Genomic DNA, 19,454 nt, shown 5'->3' with positions numbered 1-19,454 from the left:
GCAGTCAACAAGTGCAAGAACAACAGCTCTTTTAGAGCTAAAACAAAACGGCTCCTTTAGGAGCCACCAAATCTAATAAAAGTCATGACCAACAAGAACGCTTACATAAGTCCCCCGAGTTAGTGGGGTTGTTCAAGTTAACTGAGTTTGAGTTTCCCGGGGTCCTGCTGTATGTAACAACTACTGTAGAACCCGGGCAGTAACTTGAACTTGGATAACTAAAACTCCCCACTAACTCCAATTAATTGTGAGGTATAAACTTAAGAAATCCACGTCCAAACTTGGTTGTAGCGAAAACTTAGACCCCAGAAAGTTACCTCCTTCACCCCGATAACACCAACTATTTAAGTGTCTTAATGATATCTTTCCCCCACCTGGACGTTTTTCTTAACGAAGGCCGCCATTTTCCTTGAGGTGTATACTGGTTTCGATGCTGCGTGGAGCGTGGGAGCGACGATTCGAGTCCAGTTTCACACTTCAGGTACACAACAAGTTTGATACCTCTTAGCTCGTACACGCGCTTGACCGGTTGCCACTTTTCGTCCACGCTTGTAGTTTTAAAATATGTCGCGGCAGGAACATTCCAAAACGGTAAGAGGCCATCGATTCAATTCAATAGTACAGCGGAACCGTATTGTAAGCTGTATTTGTGGTTTAGTTTACTAAACTAGTTTAAAATTCCAATTTAGCTCACATTGAAAGACCCCGACGTGAAAGACTTTTTGGAAGAAATGGGCAACTACCTAGAAGGGCACCTGGATCAGCTGGATGCTGTAAGTAAGATTTAACTGGTGCTAACTTGGGATTGTTCTTTATGTGAACAAAAGTAAAGACCTTTTCCAGAAATTTGGCAGGAAAAATTAATGAATGGAAACAAGTAGCATCTTCCCCGGGGATCTTTAGTGTTCGGAAAATTATTATAGTGCGACACCGTACTCTCTTGTGCTCACATTTGAGCCTTATAAACATTTAATTATATTTCTGCATTACTTTTCAGATTAGACCATCTGGACAAAACGAATTTGTTCGTTGGTAAGTAGTGATTTTTGTTGTTTGCGTAGCTGAAGTTCAGTTATTCTCGTTTTACAGTAGCGCGAAGCCGTTCTGTGATGATTTTATGACATCTTGTCTGTCACCTTTTAGGGATCAAATGGTATTGCTCACTGCACGCTTCGTGCTCGAGCAGCCTACATTCAGGGATCTAAGGAGCTCGGGTACTGGAAAGTATTTGTTTTGATTTCTGCTATCACAAGGGCAAATAACTGGCGGCGTGGCTTCCCATGTTGGGCGAGTGAAATAGCGCCACCACACCAAGAGTTTTGAAGTCCAAAGTGACCGACATTACGTGTAAAATTTCTCACCATCTTATTTTTTCCGTAGGCACACAGACACAGAAAAGGAAGGAACCCGAAGAAGGGAATGATGGAAATGTACCACCAAAAAAAAACTGTGTAAATAAATCTGTTTCTTTAAAACTGCCTCGAGAATGATTATTGCAATTACCGGTATAGCCGCAAATCAGTGCCCTTGCCTTTTTTCACGATAGACTCACTGGGTCGCCAGTCATTGATTCGCGAACAATTCTTTGAGAAAAGTCGTAATATGCGCCCTACGAAAATTAGAAAAGGGGTTTTGGGATCTTTAAAATGCCTGACACATGTCAGCATTTAGAAAATCTTAAAGTAATTTAGCCGTATCGTCTTCGCTAATTGCGATTTTGCCGCCACAAAACAAGATTTGAGTTTGATTGTTTTACCTATTCTCTGTTCATATAACTCAAATGAGTGTGAAACCGAAAACAGGAAAAATGTTTATTGGTCATGACTTTTGTAGGTTTGGTGGTTCCTAAAAGAGCCGTTTTTTTAAAGAAGGTGTGGTGTGTGGTGTGCTTTTTCCTCACCTCATCGATCTCTTGTTATTTTAAATACAATGCCGGCCGCACGCCAAAAAGGTAGGTCATTATATGCATTCTCTGTGAAAAGTTTTGACAATTTACTGCCCTGTTACTTAAGAAAATTCTTCCTCCCTGACTGACACAAAGTAAAACAATCATAACGGCTTGTGACACTGCGCGCGCTCGGATCAAAACCACGCTTACGAAAAGGCCTCGGTCTCCAATTTCATTTTACTCAAAATGTTTCGGACGCTCCAGCAAAAACTAGAAAAAAGGTTTTGAACAGGATTCCTTTTACCTGCTTTTATGACTATGTCCAATTTTTTTGGGAAGATTTATACGCACAATAACAAAGCTTTCCCGCCTTTTCACTTGTTACCGCGCGGTCCAGCGGACGTCAATTTTTCCTGAGGGTACACCAGTGACAATTAGTTTGAGGAGAGAAAAAATACGCTGCCTCCCCCCCCCAGTGTAGCTTATTTGTTTTGCCGAAAATTTTCGGATCAGTCGCGAAGATTTTGGCATGAATTCGTTGAAATTCCCTTTGGGCTACCATGAACAAAAAGCCTATTTTTTTCAGCTTAATCCAAAAAGTTGAAACACAACAATAGAGCATTTCTTGATACGAGTGCCTTGTTTAAATATCGGTCGGCGCTTGATGTCAGCCTGTAGGTTTAATTTAGTGTTCCAGATAAGAGATGGGTCTTGGGTCAAAAACCAGACAGAGACGGCTACCTGACCCGCGAATGACAAGGGAAATTTGACTTAAGCATTTTAAAAAATTAAAGCAAAGAAGGAACTTTTCAAAGGAAAAATACTGAAGGAAATAAATATCAAAATGAAGAGGAAAAAATTAAAATAATATTTCGCCCCCAAATTATGGAATAGCCTCTCAGACACTGCCAGAACTTCAATATGCTATAAAACCTTTAGAAAGGCGTTAAATGCTGTAGATATTAGTCGTCATTTGTAATTTTTAATTAAATAATTGTATATATTCTATAACTTTTAGCTCATTTTTAATCAGGAAATGCGTCGCACATATTTAAAGCTTTAAAGCTTTGAAGAATTTTATTCACTTTATTTTATTTTATTTTTATTATTTTTTATTTTTTATTTTCATTGTGGCTTACCTGTAAACTGGCTGGTGCGTTCCCGCAGATTCTGCTAACCATATCTGCGGGACGCATCGAAACCATAGCTAAGTGTAATGACCACATTAAACATTGTATTGTATTGTATTGTATTGTATTGTAACCGTTAAGTTCCATTGATAACCCGCACATGTAGAGAAGCCGCACGCCCGATTTGGAAGGTAAAATTAAAAAAAAAAAGACTAGACAAAGTTTGAAGTTCGAGACAATTATATTGGTAAACAAACAAGTAGGGTTCCAAAACACGGCTACGGAAGTTAAAGTAAAATAAGTTTTTAGATAGTGAAACTTCACTTGCCATATTTCATTTTTAGATAATCTCACCCATGGCAAAAGGGACTATTTCATTCTTTGCAGACTGATCAGGATTTCTTCGTGGTTACCTAGCACGTGATCAATTTCTTCCCCGATCGAATTTCATTTGACCGTAAATTAATTTCTTCCCTGACCGAATTTCACTTCGCGTACACAAGAATCAAACTAGACTCTGATTACGAACGGGAATTGATCTTGCTCTTAGACTATATCGTGCAAGATTTACAGAGAATTTAATTGTTAACTCTTCAATCTGTAAATCTCCAGCTGGGAGTCAGTATTAGCTTGTATGTTTCTGTCTGTGCTAAAAATGCATCTGTAGTCACGCTTGACTAATCATCAAAAAGTTCAATAACATTGCCGTGTCGCGATAATTTTATTTTAAGCGGAAAAATCGTTCGCAGAAAAATTTAAGCGTTGTCGATATTCTTTTTTTTTTTTTTTGAAGAAGAAGAAGAATGGAAACCTTTTGTTTTGCTACGGCTACCGCAAAGTCTCCAGACCGATTTGGCGCCACTGTCAAATCGGAAAATATTCACGTGCAAACGTGAGAAATGAGCCGCGACGGGCCAAGTTTGCAAACGTGGCTCCGGTATAAAAAGAATAGAACTGAAATGATTAAGGAATGAAGTGAACGAAGCAGCAGTCCTTGTTTAATGTGTGGAATAAACATTCGAAGGAAAGCGCCGACCAAGGTAAGTTTGTTTTTATAAAGTACAATTGCAATTTCACTTCCAAATTGCCTGCAAGTTTGAGCTGCACCTGTCATGTTCGGGCGATTTTCTTTCCTGTTTCCTGTCAGTTCACCGACGTATTTTTTAATTTTATGAGTTGTTTCGAAAGATTATACACGCAAAATATCTTTGGGAAATCGAAAGGTATTAAATTATAGAATCACTGTTTTTGGCCGTCATTCATTCCATTTTGCGTATTACCGGTAAAAAAATTTTTCCGATCCTTCGCAACCATAGAGAATTTTAAAAAAATCTCACGAGGCATTTCATCAAGATATTATTTTAAATAATATGGACTTTCCCGAGCACTGAAAATGAAAATCGCAAAAAGATACGTTCTCTTTATATTTATTCAGGCAATGTTAGAGAAGGGAGAGAGAACAGTTTGGCAAAACAACCTCTCGCAACTCCCAATAATCCGCCAGCCGAGTTTATTGCTCCACATGTACCTAGCTCGAAATTAACCGCCACAACCACAAAAATCACTGCTGCTACGAAAACTGGCACAGCAACCGACACCTCTACCACCACCTCTTTCAAACATCGCATAGCGGCCGCATCTCCATCTTGCATTAGTACAGATGGAAAATCTGGCAGTACTCTAATAAGCAAACTTTTTGTTGACACACAAAAAGTCCACTCAAAGTATACTTGCCAACCAAATTGTCAAAAATCATGTGATGATCAACTGGTTTGGACCAAAGGGAAAGCCCAAAAAACATTCCAACATGATTGGCTCTCACAGCCCAAGTGGTATGATGTAGTAACGAAATACTGGTGGTTGATTTATGTAGAAAATGAAGGCATGTACTGTATGCTATGCAAGAAAAATGGAAGTAAAGGTGATACGTGGGCTGGGATTCCCTGTAAAAAGTTAGTGGTAGATGCAATAAAAGACCACGCCGATTCCAAGAAGCATGACCACTGCCGAAAAGCAGAATTGCCGTCTCGATCCAGTACTTTTCAGCATGATCTTGACAGAAGAGAGGAAGTGGAAATTTCCCTTGTCCAAAGAGCGTTTCAAGTGATCTACTGGATGATGAAAGAAGAAATTGCAAACATGAAGTTTGAAGGCTTGTTGCAGCTTGTGGAGAGGCTGGGAGTCAGTGATATGAGAATATTTGATCATCGGTCTCATCCTTCTGTTCAGGAAATGGTGTTAGAAATAGGTGAAGCTGTTCTTGAAAGCATCCTACCCCAAAATACAAACGCCTACGGGGTTCTCATTGATGAAGTACAGGACATAACAGTAGTAGAGCAGCTTATTACGTTTGTGAAATATGTAGGTGGTAGCGGCGAAGCCAAGACTGTGTTTCTTGGCACAAAAGCACTAGATTCACCACAGGGACCCAATGCTGAAGCCATAACAGAGAAGTTGCTAGAGCTTCTTGCCGACTGTAAACTCCCTACCGATCGCATGTCTAGTTTTGTATCAGATGGTGCCTCAGTCATGACCGGAAAAAGGTCTGGTGTAGCAGCAAGACTATAGAATCTAAAGCCAACTCTGATATCATTTCACTGTATCTGTCATAACCTTGCCCTTGCAAACAGTGATGCTGACCAGTCCTTGAAGTCTGTCAAACACTGTCGCTTATCTTACAGCTGCATGGAAGTTCTTTGAAAACAGTCCTAAACGCACGGCCATCTTCATTCACATGCAGAAAGAGCTGCGCAATCTAGAATTAACTGAAAAGAACACGCGAAAGCTGTCAAGAAAGATCCGCAAAGCATGCCGTAGTCGTTGGCTCTCGATTGAGCAATCAGTGGAGAGCGTCCTTCACAATTACCTCCCCATGGTCAACACATTTAAAGCACTAGAGGATGATCCACTGGCCCTTGGTCTTCTGAAGAAGTTCCATTCAACCAGAATGCTTGGAATGCTATACATTTTCCACACAGTCTTGCCTGTAATGAGCAACTTAAGCAAATTATTCCAAACAAATGCCCTTAGCTAGTCTTCTTCAGCCATCAATTCAGGCTGTGAAATCAAGGCTAACTGACCTAGCCAATCCTGTAGATGATCTGATCAGAGACTTGGCAGCAGGTGGCAAGTTTGCTCAGGCAGAGCTTGCAGTTACAGATGCAGAGAAGGCATTTCTCAGTGGAATGTTCTGCAAATACACAAAGTCATTGGTGGAAAACATTGATGACAGGTTTTCGGGTGCTTTGGTTATTCTAGAATCTTTTCCTGTCTTCAATCCTCTCACTGTTCCTGCAGTTGACTCACCTGAATTCAAAGTTTATGGTGAGAATGAAGTTAAGAAGATTGCCACCCATTTTTTTCCTAAGGATAAAGAGGCAGCCCAACAACTCAAGGATGAGTGGCAACACTTTAAACACAACCTCACAACAATGAAGGGATTGCTTCCAAGAAACGTAAAAGATGGGAGTAGCACACAGACACCAATTGATTGGATGCTGACCAAAGTTTTCCTAGAACGCCACACATATCAGAATTCCTTTCCTCTTATTACCAAGCAGGCAGATGTGATACATAGTGCTCCAATTACTAACGCCTGGCCTGAAAGAGGTGCAAGCGCCCTAAAGCGAATCAAAACAAAGTCCAGAAACAGGCTCAGCCAAAAGATGTTGAATGCGCACTTGCAGGTCGCAATAAATGGTCCAGAACCTGGCACACGTGAAGCCCTGGAAGTGGTCAACAAAGCGAAAGAAAAATGGATGGCAGCAAAACCACGTAGATGACAGTGGCGTGGATTCTGACTAAGAACCGAGACTAATGCATGCAAAATAAATTTTATTACTTCCTTTAACGCTGCTGTTTTGATGTAAACTGTAAACACAAAATCATTTTTTCCAGTAGCTTAAATAACTACATTTCAAAAACGTTAATGAAGGTGATGTCATTGTTCAGACCTTGTAGACACTGATGCATTTCTTTTTGACTACATTTATATTGTTAATTGGTTGATTTCAGGATTATCAGTGTTAACGCCACCTTATTAAGGATTAGTTACACATTTGGTATTAACATGCTTCCAAATTGTACCAGAACCGACCCTTGGGCATCAATTTTTTAAAACAATTCAGACCCCCCCCTCCCATAGAGGGGTCAAAGTTCTCCCCAAACCCCACTCCACTCCTACGTGTCGACTTCCCGTTCAAAAACAGTCACCAAGGTGACCCGGCTGATAACTTTCATGACCCGCTGCTCAAAAAAATTATCTGGAACACTGTACCGCGCGGTCCAGCGGAGGTCAATTTTTCCTTAGGGTACATCAGTGACAATTAGTTTGAGGAGAGAAAAAAAACGCTGCCTACCCTACCCCCCCCCCCCTCCCGCCCAGTGTAGCTTATTTCTTTTGCCGAAAATTTTTGGATCAGTCGCGAAGATTTTGGCATGAATTCGTTGAAATTCCCTTTGGGCTACCATGAACAAAAGGCCTATTGTTTTCAGCTTAATCCAAAAAGTTGAAGAGTATTTCTTGATACGAGTGCCTTGTTTAAATATCGGTCGGCGCTTGATGTCAGCCTGTAGGTTTAATTTTTTTATTTTGAGTTCTTAGTATCGAAAGTAGTTGGTTGTACATTTGGAGTTTAGCCTTTTCTGATATTATTCTTGGCCAAGTTTGGAAGATTGTTGTTCCACCTGTGGGTTTCAATTTATAGATAGTGTTTAAAATATCTGAAGCAGTTGTCAAACAAAATTTAAATGAAGAAATTGGCTTGCCTCATGCAGTTTGTGATCGTTGCAAATACCAGATTGAAAAGACATGGAAAAGGATTAGCAGTATCGAAGCACCAGTTGAAAATCAGCAATTTTTGTAACGAAAACATCCAGTGTCCCCTTTATTATCAAGGAAAGGCAAAATACAAACAGCATCTTGCATCGACCGGAAAAAAGAAGGGTCAAAGACTTGTGTTTCACAGCAACTGCCCAGAACGAAAAGAGGATGCAGAGAAGGAGAGTGTTTATGTGAATATTAAACCCAAGTTTGCCAGTTTTACCATCTTTCCCAATGGTCTCGTTTCCAAGTGGATTGCCATCATCCCTTTATCGTCCACATTTTGTGTTAAGTGAACAAAAAGCTCAAGAGGTGTAGCACTCAGACACAGTTAAAAATCGGCAGCTAGCAATTTGAAATAAACTGTACAGGACATGAGTAACTTTTTTGCTTAATTTGTGATTGTAATTTATGTACAGCTGCATGGTTAGTTGATAAGAATGATAAGAAATGTCATTAAGTAATCTAATTGTTGAATAAATTAAGTGATGTTTTCAAGTTGTAGCGATATATTTAAATAGGTCAATATAATTGTATATGTTGTGGTTTAAACTTTTTTGGTTTCATTTTTTTAAATTTGGTTATAAAATTTAAAGCTACAAAACCATGACTTTTCAACCTCTCCGAGGTCATTTTCAAGTGGGAGTAAAAATATAAAATTAGCAAAGAGGTGTCACAGTAAAAAAGCCTGACACCTTTTGGTGCGACAATATCCTGCTTTAATTTTGGCCAAGTTTTGTAAAAATTCGACAAATCTACATCCCTATTATTTCATTTGAAGAGAGGTTATTTGTGGAAAAATAAACCTCGAGTTTTCAGGCGGAAAAGATTTTACTAGTTTTCACACCTTGTCAATGCAGGTGTGAATGCGTCCATGCCGTCGCCAGCCCCCTGAAGCTACTTGTTCCAAAACAGTCTCGAATTCGCAGGAAAAAATATTCGCGATCGCCACTGGATCTGCAGCCATTGCATTTGTTTATACCTGGTTTTAATAGGAAAACGAAGTCGGGCATGGGGAATTCAAATGCAACTAAGTGGACTAAAACCACAACTAGCTTGAGCGTTTCCTACTGTAGAAAAATTGGAAGCGCATGCTGATCAAGGCTATTAATTCACACAGGTAGGATTACTATCAATTGATTACAGACTTCTCTCGTTTGATGGTCGTTTTCTAACAAATTTGCCGCAAATAAAATGCGAACTCTTTATAAATAAATTAAATAATGTGAGCATTCCTGGATGTATTCCCTTGTCAAACTGCACAAGGGTTCTAAAGTGTTGACATCTCATAACACCTTTGGTGATTAAGTCACACAAAACAGAAAATTTGCCATAACTCGGACAGAAAAATACCTTTTGAAATAATTTTTTTTCGCGAAGAGAACGAGAAGGCCAGAAGACACAAGCTTCAACTCATGCAGATGATTATGTCAGCTCATCCACCAGCTCATCCTGTTCAGTATTCGAGTCAAGGAAGCTTCCAGTCTTATGGTTACGTGTCTGTCCCTCCACAGCATGCTTATGAATATATGGAGGGGGAGGGTATGTACAATGTCTCAGGTTCAAGGTGGAACTGGATCTAGTGTGGCAATTAATTCCCAAACTTTATTTAACATCTAAATTTAATTATTGACTTGTAATAAGTAAACATTTCCAAAAAATTAAATTTGTTATTTAAACCTTGAAGGGGGGGGGGGGGGGGTTGGGCGAATAAACATGGGATGAAAATAGGCGAAATGTTGGCTAACCTTTTGCAAGTTATGAATGACCTTTCTCTGATTTGGAAGCGACTGTTTTATAACATGCATATTCCGAATGTTCTGCCACGATTTGGCAACAGGTTGTTCAAGTTTGCAAAAGATGGAAACGAGAAGTGTGTCCAATGATGTAACAGTCTTACACTCTTGGCATCATTTTAGTGTCAAGCAAAAGTGGTTGCGGATTGAGCGTTAAAAGAAATGCTGCAAAAACCACGACCCATTCCTGTAAACTAACGGAACACTATGGGTACTATATAATTAGAGAGGATATGGTTTTTGGTGAGGACTAGAATGAACTTGAGTATATGTTGTTTAGGTTGAATGTTAATACTATTAATATGAATCTAGAGATGACATCCACTCGAAAGCTTCACAGCTGGGTTCAGGCAAGGTGCAGTCTATTTTTAACGATTGAGCAACTTTGATACGAAATAAAAAACGTAAGACTACTGCAAGCCAATAATGTTCAATAACGTATAGAGTCACCTAGGTTATTGCAACATACCTGGTACTTAATACTTTGTAGTAAATCTAGCAACATCATTATCAGTCTTGCTATCGAGCATTGACAGCATTAGCAGTTGCAATTACAAGTTTATTAGAAGTACTTTTACTCAGCATTTTAGCTTAAGCAATGCCAGCTTCGATTATTAAGGAAACCTTGGAAACAAAATGGACGTCCAAATGCCCTGGATGCGGTGTTCCAGCGAGCGACCATAGCTGGGGGATTCCCAGCAAGTTTTGTGAAGGCAAGGAAAAGAACGCCCCATGAAAACATGCACCACAAATGGTCAATATTGATGCCCAGATATCTGGCTTGGAAGAAGAGCTTGCCAGTCTTGAAATAGAGGAGCAGCTGTAAGCCAAACAGCGAAAATTGGCCTCTTTTCAGCAAAGCATCGAGAAGAAACGCACGAAGCTTCAGTCGGCCAACCTAGCCAATAATGTTCAATTACGTATAGAGTCTTTTAGAGTTATTGACACATACCTAGTACTTGATAGTAGTAATCTAGCTACATCATTATCAATCTTACTATCGAGCATTGACAGCATTAGCATTTGCAATTACAAGTTTATTAGAAGTACTTTTAGTCAGCATTTTAGCTTTCCCACCCTCCCACTTCTATGGCAGTTATGATTTTATCTATGTATTGTAATTTCACTGTAATATAGAGTTTTATAATTTTTAATTTTGTTTTTATGTACAAGCCCTGACAGGCCTCTAGTTATCGTAGGTTTATTTCTCAGATTGTATTATAATTTTATATATCGTTTGTGTTGTTCTTAATAAACTGCCTGATCCTAAAACGTGGTTCTAGAGTGCGTTACTGTGTTTAGTAGCAAGACAGTGTTTAAAATGCAGCTGTTAAGAAATTCTGGTTGGTAAATAAGCTTCAAGGAGAATGCAAACATTTACAACAACGTGCATGGATACGGAGAGGTACATGTACCAATGACATTTCATGTTGTGGAAAGCAGGAAAAGGGAAAAGCATCGGTCGCGAGGCAATGTAATAATATTTATACAGGGCATAACAAATCGATCAAAATCAATCATTAAAACCTTTCTAAACTATCACAGACACTATAAATACTACAAAACAAAAAAAATTGTTCATTTATCTTTGTCTGAATGAAGCGAACCGTAATTAAACAAAAGATCAATGGTTTCTTGAATTCCCAAGCACATGTGCATTTGTCAGAAGTATGTTGTAAGTGCCGGTACGTGATTATGCAAAGAAAGTGTGGAATGTAAAGTAGCTAGTATAAAAACACTGAACAGTAATCAAGTTTCATTGTGGATTTTCAACCTTAGCAGACAGTTTATTCTTAGCCATTTTTTCGTCCTCATTGTGCGGGGCTGTCGTGGTCGCCCCGCTTCACTTTGTTCTCGCGCTTCTACAGTCAACGTAGACACCAAAGACCGGCCGTCCTGAGCGAGAGAACGTCGCAGTTTAGGCCGCCATAGTTCTTGTTCACGTGTTGCAGCCTCTAGTGATAATGGCCGTAGTCCTTCACCCTCACAAGGAGTGTCCGCGAAAGCCATTCCGTTTCTTGCAGCCCTGAGCCACGGCTAAAGAGACATTCAACAAAAGTATGTCACTCCTCGATAACCGAAATAAGCTCATTTCTATTGCTGATCAGGATGGCTGGGATGTAGAAAATTTTGAGGCAGATCCGCTCACTAAAAATGACGAGGAAGAGGAGAAGCTTTGTGTTGTGCACAAGGAAGCAGAGAGATCTCGGGAGAAACTTAATCGAAAAAATAGCCTGAGAAGCAAAGTGGGATCTCAGTATAAGTCTCAGTCTACTTCTTCCAAAAGCGGCTCCAGTGTAAGCCAGTCACATAGAATCATGGATTTTCGTCCGAATTAGAATTCAAAGAATATCGTGCAACCAATCTGGAAAATTTTTGTAGGGTAGTGCTGATAAAGAATATAGATACAGTTACACATTTTTAACGGCCCACAAAAGCTGATATCCATCCATGTCCATAGCCAACGCCACTTGATGTTTGCCACCAAGAAACAGCTTCAGCACCTCAGGAAAGCCAAAAGCTGGTACATTGACGGAACATTTAAACTGCCATGAGCCGTTCACTCAGCTTATGTCTATCAATGCGTTCATCCATCACGAGACTATGTAAAACAAGTCCGACTGCTGTTCCTTCTTATGTCAGGGCGGAAAAAGAATGACTACATCAAGGTATCTATGCTTTATGGATTTAGAAATAGCTTAAATATTTGACAGTCATATTTCAACAAGGTTTTTAAGAAAAAACTATCACACTTCAAAAGGAAACTGATTAAAAAATCGCTTCATATTTGAACAACTTTGTTTTTACAAAAATCTTACATGTTGTTTAATTGTTAGGTTAAATAGGTTCTTATTCGAACAACTATGAAAAGGAATTTGATTTCACTTTCAGCAATGGTGAGTTTTTGCCTTCGCTTTCAGGTGCGGAAAAAAGTTTTTGATATACTTCAACAATGCCAGCAGTGAAACAAGTTACTGTCGACTTCGAAAAAGCTATGTGGTCTGCGCTCGACTCTGTGCTGCCCGATGTCGAGGTGAAGGGTTGTGTGTTCCACTGGACCCAGGCTCTATGGAGAAAGGCTAGTATTAAAATATTTGCTTACTAATTTTCACTGAGCAAGTATGCATTAAAACCAGGGCGTATGAACATAGGGTGTTGAAACGGGCATACATGTTCTCTGGCGCAGCCTTGATGCGGAGAGGGAATGGAACTACCAGTAGTCCGCTCTCCGCGCTCAAATCAGTTGTTTTAAACAAGAAAATGGCCGGCTACAGCTAAAGGTGAGTTCAAATGTATTGGTTTTTATACCATGCTACAGCCAATCAGAATACAGGAAAGCCATTGTATATTCGACGGTATTCAACCCAACCTTCGCATAGTGCGCTGCAAGTCGATTTTATGTCAATAAAGCACACTGAAATGAATTTGCTTCCTTTTCTTCCTTTCTAGAATCTTCCCACGCTCAAACAGAAGGCGAAGAGTGGAAAGCCAACATAAGCCGTAAGAAAACAAAATAAAAGATCACATCAAAAGCACGAGTAAATCTGTTGTCATTGTTTTGTTTTTGCGTTATATATTACTAAACGCAGTCTGTACTATCTGTAGTTTGCTATCATGATCTTGTTCTGTGATCTCCTCAAGAGTTTCTGGCTCATAGATTGTGGTAACACGAACAAAATGAATGCGAGAACTTCGAAAACCGCACTTGTGCCAAGTGTTTTCGTGCTAAATTTCATGATGTAACTGAATGTTAAAGAGCAACCTCTTCAGGCAATTTCCCTCAAACAAGTTGAATGGCATAAATTCAGTAAAATAACTTATAAAGAAGCTTAAAGATCAAGTTTTTGAAGTTTAAGTGCTTATGTAAATCCTTGTGACACGACAGGCATAGACTGTTCACAGCCCTCTATTTTTTTGTATTTTTTCGATCCTAGAGCGTGGGGAAAGAACGGCAAGAGAACTGGACGCGAGCGCAAAACGGAAGAAGCAAGGGGGAGGGAGGGCGGGGAGCGAAAAAAATAGAGGGGCTGTAGACATCTTCGAAAATATTGAATTTCCCGTTCCTCCAGAAACGGAAAATTCCCATTGGCTGAGAGGCGGCAAGTGTCATCGCCTTGACAACGGCCGATCATGATAGCTTGCAGGCGCGTCTTGCGGTTTGCTCGAGTTGTCATCACTCCTGGCATGCTGTGCTGCTCTGATTTCTATTTGCGATGGATGAATTATTGCTGCGCTCGTTGGAGAAATTTCCAAACGTTTCGTCTCTCAAAGACGAGCAGAAAGAGGCCGTTCGCCACCTTCTTTCTTCGAAAGATTTTGTCGGGATTCTACTGACTGGCTTCGGGAAAATCCTCATCTATCAATTGTATGCTACGGCAAAACACTTGCAAGAAGATGAGAATGTTGTTGTTCTTGTTGTTTCGCCGCTGAAAAGCATAATGAACGATCAAATCGAAGAGATGAGAGAGCTCTGGATTCCCTCAGTTATTTAACAATAACTGACGATGTGCTTCAATCGATAGCCGAGGGGAAGTACACATTAGTTTTTGGAGCAGCGGAAGACTTCTTGAACGCACAGTTCCAGAATATTTTGAAGGATGAAGATGCTGCTCTTCACAAATGTGTTTTGCTCATTGTGGTAGACGAGTGCCACACCGTGGAGACGTGGTAAGGATATGGCTTTTTGTTGCCAAAATATATCGGCATAGTTGATTATTAAACATATCTTCGTTCTCTCTTTGGGCCTGTTCATTTTCTCTATTTTTCTTTTGCTCGCTACCGCCCCCTCCCCCCGCGCACTCGCTCGCTTCGCTCGCCAATTCTCTCCGTTTTTTTGTGTTGAAAAATAGAGAGGCTGTCTACAAGAGGCATGACTATGACTGGAACAGAGTTGAAATATTGTAGTTTCTTTATTAAACTTTGCATCAACTTAACCTTGGTTTTGCAATTATTTCTATTTAAAGACTCGCTTTAACTTCTGCCTAGTTTATTTAGTTTATCTTGTTTATTTGTTTAGGAAGCATATGAGTTATATGTTCAAAAGAAATTTGAAGAGGAAGGCCTTGACTATGCTACTGAAACGAAGGCGGTTGAATCTCCCTCAGTCCAGGCTCGCAATTCATCGTGCCAAGAGCTCACCAGCACTTCTCAGTCTTCTACTCCAGAGCAACAGCTTCCTAGGTCGGAAGCTGCAGGAGAAAATCAACCTCCATTAAACAGTTTGAATGTTGAAGATTCATCTCTGCCAAGCCAGGAAGCTGATGACAACATCACCATTCAGTCTTTAAATTTAAAGAGGAATTTGATGACAATTTATACTTAATTTTAACGAGATTAAATCAGGACTGTGTTGAATGTTATTTTTCTGTGCAAAGGCAAATGTGCAAATGTTCCTCCAATATGACAGCGCGTACTTATGGTTACAATGTTAATGGCATAATATCTTATACGCCATCCCAACTAGTTTCACAAAAACAAGTAAACGTGAGTGAACTGCAAGGATGTGTAAATCTTGCTGTAAGTGGCCAGACTTTACCCAAGCGCCAAACAGGAGAGGGGATTATAAGGACAGTTTAATGGCCTGTGAGACTTTGATGATATAAATAAGTATTTATTGTAATTGTATTTCTGAATATTTTTTGGGAGGGGATGTTTAAGAAGATAGGAGGGCCTATTCCATACCCTTTCAAGTGGCAGCTTGTATATACTGTAATACATTTTCTATGCCCCATTACTCCACAATGCCCCCTTCACTTATTTCCTTTAATATAATCATGATCTCAATCATAATCTGTTGCAATAGGTTATTTCCCATTGCCCCAAGCTTGTTGTTAGGGAAATGTAAGTGCAAAGTCTTTGATATTGTTATGAATATAGAATTCGTTTTTGCTCTAGGACTCATTTTGAAGTTGCGCATTTTTTTTATTGGGAAATGGCCTATGCAACTTCTCGTGGCCAGATAGTCTTCCATTGTAATTAGAAATAACTACTGCTAAATACCCTCATTGACACTTAAAAAAGAAAAGCTGCAGTGAAAGTTATTGTAAACAGATGGTAAATTAATTTCAATTGGTCCTCCAAAGATTGTGTTCTTGTCATACTTTTTTTTCATTTTTTTTTTTCTTTAATGCCCAGGGCGTTTAGTTAAGGGCGGAAAAGGAAAAGGAATGGGCAATTTGCTTGTTTAAATGACAGGAAAACAGCATAGACATGTCAGTGCGCCAACAATTCCGGTAGCTGCGGAGGATGAGCAGTCAAAAAATGTTGAGTGCAAATGGAGCTGGAGAAATGGTAGGAGGATTGTAGAACTAGGAGTTATAGCAGACCAGTTGCAGAAGGTTGTTCAGAGTGCAAGGAAGTTTTAAATTTAGTAAATATCGTTGAGAAAACGACTTAAGGTTTGGGTTCGATATTGTACATACAGTGCACCAATTGCTTAAAGGAAAATGCCATCAAGACCGGCTGAACACATGGCAGTCCAGAGAAAAAGAGCATGGGATGCCCAACATGGGCCATTAATACAAAGGTGGCAACAGGTTTGTAATCTTTTTTGTTTTAGTGCTTTTATTTCCTGTTGAATTTTTCCACGGCCCTTAAGGAAATCCAACTCTTTTGACAAACTTTTCACACGCATAAAAGAAACCAATTGACAAACATGCAAATAATGTTAGGAGACGGTGTATGCCGCTCGTAAAATTTGTTTATTTTGATCAAGATTTTTTTCTTGTTTATTGATTACAGGCTTTTTTTCCCGCAATTTTCCAGTCTGTGACCTTAATTAATTAATGCACAGGAACCAAGTTTAGTGCAGTATCAAAATGTAAACAAAGAAAAATATAATTTGACAACAACAGATGCTGCTCATAAAAATTTTCCATTTTGACCACGCTCTCAACAAAACATAAGGATTTGGCATATGTGACACGCCGAAAGGATCTCGTCCACATGTTTAAAACTTTGGATGTTTTTATCAATTTTACCTTTAAAGTTTTTGTTAACCATAAATTTTAAACAGAGAGATTTTACTTACTTTTAGTACTAGTTTTTAAATTAAATTCAAATGTAGATAACTTTATAATTGTAAATTATTTTTGATTTCTACTAGTTTAAAATTAAATTTAATTGTAAAGAGCTTAAATAATTGTAAATATTTTTATCTTTTATATACTTATAGGTACACCACCCCACAAGCTTGTAAGCTTTTAATTTTATTGTGTTTAAATAAAAGCAACTTACTTACTTGCTTCAATATTAAAATTATTATCGCTTTAAGGTTCTTAATTTTACCTAATCCATGACCTTTAATAATACACAGGAAACAGTGCAGTATCGAAAAGTATACAAAAGAAAAATATACTTTCGTGGCGGCGGATGCTGCTTGCCAAAATTTGTCATTTTGAAATGATATCCTTATTGTTTGTTTTTGTTTTTGTGATGTAAAAGCATCTGTTTATGCCAGAATAAGAGCCATGGGGATGAATGTGTTTCTCACTACCTTATATATTCCATGGCTGTCTAAAAAGGCATTTAAATCCTGTGAAGAGGAGGCAGGGAAGGGAATTACTAAACCAGCTTCAGGAGCGATTGAACAAACTTGGTGTACGTCTCTACCATGGAAGTCCCTTCTGAAACTACTTGGTGGACACTTTGCTGATAAAGTTGTTCAGAAAGTCAAGTCTGGCTCAGGTTTCCGTGGCACTTCAGATAACTTGGACATGAAGGTACTAAAGGCCCACATGAGAAAAGATGTGCAGAATCAAGATCTCCATTTATTTTGCATCCAAACAAATTGAACATAGGGTCTCGCATCTGCTTACTGTTCATCCAAAGGGGAACATTGAAACTTTTTGTACATCAGCATTTTCATTAAATTTTACTGAGTGGAAATTGTACATAAACTGTGCAAAGGTGCTCGTGGGAAAAGTTGATGTTGAATTCCTTCTCAAACTCATTAGTAATTCCTCAAGTTAAAACAAAGAAAATCATTACCATGACAGTGGTTTGGATACCCGATCTTTATTAGCATAGATTTTTACGATTTTATTTTTCCGTTTTCTCCTTAGTTTTTGTTTCGATTGAGAAAATATATCGAACACTCGAGACAGTGTTTCACCTGCTATTTAAACACCTCGATTTGCAGATGATCCCACCTAGGATTTTGCAGATGATCCCACAAGGGCAATGAAGATAGCTTTTGCTGGCGACCAGCTGACAAGAGTAAGATTTGCTGGAGCCAAAGATTTACTCTCAGGATCTCATACACCATCTGATCGTTGAACACTGCCCCCCCCCCCCTTTAAACCAGTCATGTGGCACACTAAGCATCATTGCTTCAATTTTTTATTCTTTCCTCCAAAAAGCAGAATCAGTGAATCAAGTTGGAACTCTTAAATATTTTAGAGAGACTTTTAACAGCCGAAATGCTTCCCCAGCCAAAGTCCTCCATTCATATGAAGGAAGTGAAGAACTGTTCTACAGTGTTGGGAGGCCATACATAGTTACTGCAGCCCTCAGCTTCTGTGGAATAGCAAGTGTCGATGTTCCTCCATTAACAAGTTTCCACCCAACTTTTCCCGTGAATCAGGCAGAACAAGACAAAACATTTTGATGATGTCTTAGCTTAATTTATTGAAGTGTATTGTCCTTCAAAAATGTTTTTGCATTTTAGTATTCAATCATTTTAAGGGTTTTTTAGTAGTCTTAATTTTTAGAAATACAACATAGCCGTAAAGTATTATTATTATTATTATTAAAAATTTCAACATGAATGGAGACAAGGAAGATCATGTGACTAATTATGCCCTTTATTTTTCTTTTTCAACATCCTCATTTTGCAACTAAAAACACTGCAGCAGACGGTGAAAAAAACCTTGTCAATCAAAAATTACTGCTCTGTTTTCAAATCAATGGGCGCATACAGCAAATATGCACTGGCAATGTTTGTAAGCATTGCACAAATTGAGTGTTTGTTAACACCACGCCCGTCTAAAGAGATCAAATGGGGTTTCTTTTGCAACTGGAAAGGTGGTGCTGGAAATAACATTGAAGATGACCTGGCCAAAGAAATTTCCAATGCAGTGAGCAAGTCTGTTGTGCAAAGAATGGGATCCAATAAAATCTTCCAGACCATCAGTTAAGTTGGTAAATCAACAAATGGCAACAAAGAAATAAAGGAACAATTTGACTTGACTGCTGGTATTCATCCTAATTCTGTGCAACATGTCACGAGAGATTCCTTAAAAGATACAAAGGAAATGATTGCAAATCTGGTACAATTGGATCCTTTTAGAAATGTGCCTGGAAGACCCCAAAACAACTTCTGGCTTGAGTGACAAGCAGAAGCAGACAAGCATATCAGTTTGTTTATTTATTTATTTTTTCATTTTTATTTATTTTTTATTGATAGTCACACATATATAGTTATATTACAATGCAATTAATGGTAAAACTACGTAATAATATATTACAGTGGAGAATTAAAGAGAAGAGAAAAAAAAAACTGAGAAGGAGTATGGATACTCCGTATACAATTTTTAACCTAAGTTTTCTAGCATGTACTACTTCTACTTGCAAAATCTGTGATAAGGAGAGACTTATTATGCAACTTAATCGTATAAATAAAATAGCGGGCATATAGCAAGGTAAAATTAAGTTTTTTCACTAGCTTCTTATTAGGTAGGTTGGAAGTAACCCCAAATAAATATTCCTGAACTGACGGCATGAAGATAGACTGATTGCAGTTATTAAACCATTGCACCACTTTTGACAAGAAGTCTTTAGTAAAATGACAATTTGAGAAGGTGTGTTCTATCGAATCT

At 38.8% G+C, this 19,454-nt stretch overlaps 1 long non-coding RNA gene and 1 pseudogene across 1 annotated transcript; both read left to right on the top strand.

Moving 5' to 3' along the window:
- The first annotated feature begins 393 nt into the window (after positions 1–393).
- On the top strand, positions 394–1,446 carry LOC144648687 (uncharacterized). The gene is made up of 4 exons (XR_013569733.1): positions 394–591; positions 690–773; positions 998–1,032; positions 1,381–1,446. It is a non-coding gene; the product is annotated as an uncharacterized LOC144648687 (long non-coding RNA).
- Positions 1,447–17,105: 15,659 nt separating this feature from the next.
- Positions 17,106–18,968, top strand: LOC144652230 (uncharacterized; annotated as a pseudogene).
- Positions 18,969–19,454: the final 486 nt, after the last annotated feature.

The sequence above is a fragment of the Oculina patagonica genome, chromosome 4, assembly GCF_052425735.1.
Source record: "Oculina patagonica isolate OP01 chromosome 4, crgOcupat, whole genome shotgun sequence".
NCBI lineage: Eukaryota > Metazoa > Cnidaria > Anthozoa > Scleractinia > Oculinidae > Oculina > Oculina patagonica.
The sequence above is the reverse complement of the archived record's forward strand: the minus strand, read 5'-3'. Positions and strand labels throughout refer to the sequence as shown.